At 41.6% G+C, this 6476-nt stretch overlaps 2 long non-coding RNA genes across 4 annotated transcripts; both read right to left on the reverse strand.

Moving 5' to 3' along the window:
* Positions 1-491: 491 nt before the first annotated feature.
* On the reverse strand, positions 492-1442 carry LOC130507411 (uncharacterized). Of its 3 annotated transcripts, none has more exons than XR_008942316.1 (3): positions 851-1220; positions 616-759; positions 492-540 (listed from the first exon to the last, which is right to left on the reverse strand). It is a non-coding gene; the product is annotated as an uncharacterized LOC130507411 (long non-coding RNA). The 3 variants fall into 3 exon arrangements; XR_008942318.1 differs by lacking the exon at positions 492-540 and adding an exon at positions 1227-1442 and having other exon boundaries at positions 552-759; positions 851-1123; XR_008942317.1 differs by lacking the exon at positions 492-540 and adding an exon at positions 1227-1442 and having other exon boundaries at positions 552-759; positions 851-1156.
* A 3885-nt stretch (positions 1443-5327) lies between these two features.
* Positions 5328-6221, reverse strand: LOC130507412 (uncharacterized). The gene is made up of 3 exons (XR_008942319.1): positions 6008-6221; positions 5632-5904; positions 5328-5540 (listed from the first exon to the last, which is right to left on the reverse strand). It is a non-coding gene; the product is annotated as an uncharacterized LOC130507412 (long non-coding RNA).
* Positions 6222-6476: the final 255 nt, after the last annotated feature.

A 6476-nucleotide genomic window follows, 5' to 3' on the forward strand; every position in this document is an offset into this window, starting at 1 on the left:
ACACTGCGCTGATAGTGCATAGATATACCACACACCCCGCATCTCCGCATACGGATATACATACGTGGCGTCGCTAGTACAGTCTGTCTCTGTACCCCCGCCCTCGATCGCTGCGTCAGATACAAACGTCTCTGCACCACGCACCACACAAATTGCGTCGCTAGCCCAGACGTCTCTGAGCCCCCGCCCCTCCACAGTGGCGTCGCTAGTCCAGGCATCCCTGAACCCCCGCCCTCGCACATAGTCCCTACTCATAACTATGTATATACATATATATATCTCATATCTCATCATCACACAGTCCAATCAATGGTTGAATCCTCTAGACCCTTAATTCCGGTTTGCAATAAATAAACTAACTACCAAGCAAGGACTCAAGCAGACACATTTCATGTTTCGAAGTCTAAACCTATCATAGAAGGAATTCTACACTGGTACGGAATTTATGGAGTAGACCCTCACCTTTGCCATGGGTTCTGAAGAAACCTGAGAAATACATAATGAACCTTGACGACTCTGAAACAGCAACTCTGGAACTCTCTGAAAATAAATGGATATGATAATTCTGGCAGGACTGAACTCTAGAGAAAACAGATGGATATCTCAAGAACTGACCGTTAACTTTTCAATCCGTCCGGTCATAATGTAGTCCTATATGTCCTCTGTTCATAGACACCGAGTTCACTCCGATCGGACACCATTTGATTAACCAAATTAGCTTCACCTCCAGGCTGGTCGCAAACGAAGACTGCAGTAATACTTCTCACGAAAACAAACACAACTTTCAGAAAATAACTCGAAATGACAATCCGCTTCTTGGAGACAATAGATAAAAGAGTGAACTACTTACTGACAAATTTCCAGATTGAAAGCTTTCATTTAGGTCGGCCGTTTGGCCTTTACGCTGAGACTGGTCGGAACTGTATCTGCATCACTAAAGCTTCAGCTTATCCTTGGCCAAGAGGCAACGTCGATAACTTTCCAACCGTGCCTTGGTTTTACGATCGGGAAGATGATATGGAAAGCTGACAACGAGATCTTTCTGATGATATCTCGCTCGTTTGCTGGTTCCTTCTAGATCAACGGGAAAACACCGATGAAGTTGACTATCGGCGGATCCGATCTACAACGAGTAGCCCCAAAGAAATGTCCATAACTAATAGATGAAAAATCCAAATGATGATCCGCTTTCTGATAAACATAGATCTATGAGTGTAGAACATAACCTCAAAAGTTGGATTCGAAATACTCAATTTTGATCGATCGTTCTTCTGCTCTTCCAAAACGTGTCTGATGAGCTTTAATCTCTCTTTTCAAATGGTGTGATGGCCCTTCTTTCATGGTGGCTGATACAGACTCTAATGGTGATGAGAGATGGAGCACGTGATGTTGGAGCACGTGATGTTGGAGCACACAGAATATGTCATGTCTGCGTTGAGCGATGGCGGCTCACGTCTTTAGGTTTTAGAAGAAGACACATGTGATTATATATAAGCACACCCGGTTTTACTAAACCACAAAGATGATGAGTTGGGTTTGTTTTGGTTTGGACCAATAATTAATCAAACCAAATAAATCAAATAATGATTTTAAGAAACTGAGTCGTTACAATTCTTCCCCACTAATAAGGAATTCGTCCTCGAATTCAAGTTGTGAGTCGGCTGTCCAATACCGTCCGAAAGAAGCTCTGAACATTCAATCCTTATTTGAGTCTCGGTCTCCCAGATCTCCTCCAGGATCTTGTTCCTCTCACAACAAACTTTGACCAACATGGTCATCATCCCCTGAACCCTTTTTTATTTCCGGTTTATAATCTCAACTGACTGACAAAGTGTATACAATCTTCTTTTTTTTTTTTTTACCATGATCACTTGGCAGCTGCTGCAAAATGAGCTTTTGCTCTCTTGATCTTTTCCTCAAAACTGACACATGGATTACGTCTTGAAGCTCTAATAACTATGCTGATAACTGTGATCTATAAGCCACTGCTCCAATCCACTCCACAATGGGGTACGGTCCCATATATCTCGGTTTACGCTTCTTTAGCTTTCGAGTCTTAGATCCTCCTTGAAATGTCCTCATTTTCAAGTGTACTAAATCTTCCACCCGAAACTCCAAATCCTTATGGTACTGATCTGCATAACTCTTTTGACGGTCATGGGCTTCCTTAAACCGTACCTTAAGCATGTTCATGTGCTCTACCGTCTCTGGAACCATTGATGGTTATAAGTCTTGTCTCTCCCCCCACTTATGTCTAACTAAGTGGTGTACGACAAGACCTACCATATAGTGCCTCATATGGTGACATCTCATACTCCAATAATAATTGTCGTTGTAGACAAACTCTGCTAAAGGTAGATACTTTTCACAAATTCATTCTTAATCCAAAACACAAGTTCTGAAGGTATCCTCTACAGTTTGAATAGTCCTCTTTGATTGTCCATCAGGCTGCGGATGATAGGATGTCCTCATGTGGACCTTTGTCCCAAGTGCCTTCTGACAATCTTTTTGATGTACATCTGCGCCAACTGATCAGCTCCATTTGTTTTTGTAATCGCTAGAAAATGAGCAGACTTGGTGAGTCTATCCACAATAACCCAAATAGCATTCTTTCCCCATGAAGCTTTTTTTTTTCTTCTTTCTTTTCTTTTTTTTTTCTTTTTTTTTTGTGTAACACAGTCACAAATCCATAATCACCAAGTACCATTTCCACTATGGTACTGGCAGATCCTGCAATAATCCGCTAAGCACCAGATTCTCAACCTTAACCATCAGACATATCTGACACTGCAATATAAATGTAGCAACATTGTTCTTCATACCAGACCAATAAAAAAATAATTTCTTTTCTCTATAACTCTTAGATGTCGGCCACACTAAAATCGTATTGGTATTTTCCAAATCTTGAGCAACTCCTGCTTCCAAAACCACATAACCCAAAATCTAATTTTTTTTTCCTACCAAAAGAAAAACTTACCAAGTTAGCAAATAATTGATGCTCTCCAGCTTAACCAACACAATCTGTTAATGCTCCGCATGCTCCTCTCTGCTCAAAGAATAAATTACGATATCGTCGATGAAGGCAATCGCACACTTATCTAAGGGCTGACGAAACACATCGTTCGTAAGTTTCTTGAATGCTACCGGTGCATTTCGAAAACCTAATCAACATCACCACGAGCTCATAATGTCCATAAAATGTACAAAATCCCGTCCTCTGTACATGCTCCCAATGGTGAAGTACTTGACCTGATGAAAACCTTATCCGAGAGTTCATCCGGCTACTTTTTCAACTCAGTTATCTCTGCTGGTACTAAACGATACTGCGCTTGTGAAACTTGTTCTGTCCCTGGTTCCAACTCAATCATAAGAGCGTCTACTCTGGCTGGTGGTGGCCCCTTTAAGGCTTCGAATACATCTTCAAACTCTGCAACCACTAGAATATCCTGCAACTCATGATGTCCATCATCCTTATCCATCGAAATAGTCGTCATAAATCTCTCTGCTCCTCTCTCTCCAATAGATCCTCAGCGTGCAACACGGAAATGAATGAAATTCTTCTGTAAGCCTGAATACAATAGAATGTGATCTTCCCATCTCCTCTAGGGATATGAACTCTTGCTCTAAGGCAATCTAGTACCACTCGATGACGTGACAGCCAATCCATCCCAACTATAACCTCATAGAAATCCAGCTCCACCTCTGCTAAGTCTCCGATGAAATCGACTCCTCCAAGTAGAACTGATACATCTCGATGAACGCCAGTTGTCCCCAATCTCTGTGTGCCGGCTGTCTGAATCTTAATAGCTTAAACACAATCTGAAACAGTCAATACCGCCAATATCTGACAAACCAAAACAAGCATAACTCCAGTATATACAAAGCGCAAGGCCGCACCCCCAATCTAAATGCGATCCCCACGAGTTTACAAACTGAACATACCTCCAAAATAATCAATTTACTCGTACACAAGAATAACACATGCCAACCAATGGCTCATTTATCACACCAAATAATCTGCAGTAACCAAAAACTCGCGGAGTGACGACTTAAAGTAAGGTGGTGGCAGAAACATCACAAATTCACTGGCAATCTCCGAACACGGTTGACGAACCTGATAAACACATGAGCAATCTGATAAACTGTGACATTCTCCATCTATTAAACATCTGGCTGAAACCCTGTTAGCTAGAGAACGGATAACGATGAGTAAACTCATCGTCATAAAAAGACAATTGGGTTAGAAGTTACCGAACAGAAAGGTGCTAGTTACTTTTATTTTTTTTAAATCCTCCCAATTTCCAAAATGTTTCGAAAATCTTCTAAAACCGATTAAAATCCCGTCCCACAAATCGCCATCCCGGGTCAGAGCCGGGACAGAACCCCGCTCTGATACCAAATTGTAATACCCCGATTTTCTAAAATAATATAATAAATAATAATCTCATAAAAGTCTCCATTTATTACTTCCCAAAAGTCAAACTCAACACCCTGAGCCAATAATAGCATAAATAAAATAAATCCCGGAAAATATCGATAAAAGCATAAAACCGAAGTCTGAAAATAAGAATAAAACTCCCAAAGCACCAATCCGAAAGCAATCACTCCTGCTCGGCTATCTCACCTGAAAGGGGGAAAAAGAGGGTGAGTAACAGGGGAGTCACTCAGTGAGGTATGGGATGCTAATCCACAAACCACTGACTTAAGTAAATAGAACTCCCGCTATGGAAGTTTAGCTCTGACATGAACAAGCAAGACGCCTAAAGCATCACACACAACAAACACTGCGCTGATAGTGCATAGATATACCACACACCCCGCATCTCCGCATACGGATATACATACGTGGCGTCGCTAGTACAGTCTGTCTCTGTACCCCCGCCCTCGATCGCTGCGTCAGATACAAACGTCTCTGCACCACGCACCACACAAATTGCGTCGCTAGCCCAGACGTCTCTGAGCCCCCGCCCCTCCACAGTGGCGTCGCTAATCCAGGCATCCCTGAACCCCCGCCCTCGCACATAGTCCCTACTCATAACTATGTATATACATATATATATCTCATATCTCATCATCACACAGTCCAATCAATGGTTGAATCCTCTAGACCCTTAATTCCGGTTTGCAATAAATAAACTAACTACCAAGCAAGGACTCAAGCAGACACATTTCATGTTTCGAAGTCTAAACCTATCATAGAAGGAATTCTACACTGGTACGGAATTTATGGAGTAGACCCTCACCTTTGCCATGGGTTCTGAAGAAACCTGAGAAATACATAATGAACCTTGACGACTCTGAAACAGCAATTCTGGAACTCTCTGAAAATAAATGGATATGATAATTCTGGCAGGACTGAACTCTAGAGAAAACAGATGGATATCTCAAGAACTGACCGTTAACTTTTCAATCCGTCCGGTCATAATGTAGTCCTATATGTCCTCTGTTCATAGACACCGAGTTCACTCCGATCGGACACCATTTGATTAACCAAATTAGCTTCACCTCCAGGCTGGTCGCAAACGAAGACTGCAGTAATACTTCTCACGAAAACAAACACAACTTTCAGAAAATAACTCGAAATGACAATCCGCTTCTTGGAGACAATAGATAAAAGAGTGAAATACTTACTGACAAATTTCCAGATTGAAAGCTTTCATTTAGGTCGGCCGTTTGGCCTTTACGCTGAGACTGGTCGGAACTGTATCTGCATCACTAAAGCTTCAGCTTATCCTTGGCCAAGAGGCAACGTCGATAACTTTCCAACCGTGCCTTGGTTTTACGATCGGGAAGATGATATGGAAAGCTGACAACGAGATCTTTCTGATGATATCTCGCTCGTTTGCTGGTTCCTTCTAGATCAACGGGAAAACACCGATGAAGTTGACTATCGGCGGATCCGATCTACAACGAGTAGCCCCAAAGAAATGTCCATAACTAATAGATGAAAAATCCAAATGATGATCCGCTTTCTGATAAACATAGATCTATGAGTGTATAACATAACCTCAAAAGTTGGATTCGAAATACTCAATTTTGATCGATCGTTCTTCTGCTCTTCCAAAACGTGTCTGATGAGCTTTAATCTCTCTTTTCAAATGGTGTGATGGCCCTTCTTTCATGGTGGCTGATACAGACTCTAATGGTGATGAGAGATGGAGCACGTGATGTTGGAGCACGTGATGTTGGAGCACACAGAATATGTCATGTCTGCGTTGAGCGATGGCGGCTCACGTCTTTAGGTTTTAGAAGAAGACACATGTGATTATATATAAGCACACCCGGTTTTACTAAACCACAAAGATGATGAGTTGGGTTTGTTTTGGTTTGGACCAATAATTAATCAAACCAAATAAATCAAATAATGATTTTAAGAAACTGGGTCGTTACATAAAGCTTCTTAGATCGTGGTTCATCCTGGTTTGATAAGAATCACGAAGATAATGGCATATGTCCGAACATGCTAATCTGGAATA

The sequence above is a fragment of the Raphanus sativus genome, unplaced genomic scaffold, assembly GCF_000801105.2.
Source record: "Raphanus sativus cultivar WK10039 unplaced genomic scaffold, ASM80110v3 Scaffold4479, whole genome shotgun sequence".
In the NCBI taxonomy this organism is placed as follows: domain Eukaryota; kingdom Viridiplantae; phylum Streptophyta; class Magnoliopsida; order Brassicales; family Brassicaceae; genus Raphanus; species Raphanus sativus.